This window comes from Penaeus monodon, chromosome 31 (assembly GCF_015228065.2).
Source record: "Penaeus monodon isolate SGIC_2016 chromosome 31, NSTDA_Pmon_1, whole genome shotgun sequence".
Taxonomy (NCBI): Eukaryota; Metazoa; Arthropoda; class Malacostraca; order Decapoda; family Penaeidae; genus Penaeus; species Penaeus monodon.
In genome coordinates, this window is record NC_051416.1 from 548,186 (window position 1) to 548,752 (window position 567).

Here is a 567-nt window from a genome sequence, read left to right on the forward strand (position 1 = left end):
ATACAGAGAAATGCCGCTTCGCCCAAATGGCTCGTCAACGAAATTACCCCGTCGACCATATACCTCACCAATAAAAATACCCCACCAGCCAAAATACCACCATCGAACAAAAGCCTCACACACCAAAATACCCCCATCGCCCCATATACCCCATCGGCCAAATGCCCCATCAACCAAAATACCCTATCGACACGTGAACGTCAAAATACCAGCGCCGGACGTACAACCATCCCCTTGCGCCCAGCTGGCTCGCCACTGCACTTCCCAACTTGCATCGCCGACCTGATACGACGCTGCGATAGCCTCATTCAGAGGCATAATCGGCCAGCCATCCACTGTTTCTCGTGTCCCTCTCATGCACATGGTCATCGGATCATTCGCAGGGTCCCCCTGATTAAAAAGCGTTGCTGTGTTAAATATAGAAATGTCTAACCATGTTATAAATCGTAAATAGTAACAAATTGCAAAGATCGATAGAAAGTGCGAGCTCTGTTCTTGGCATCCGAATCAGGTACGTGTTACTCAGAAATATGCAAAATGAACAGTAAATAAAAAATAATATTAAAG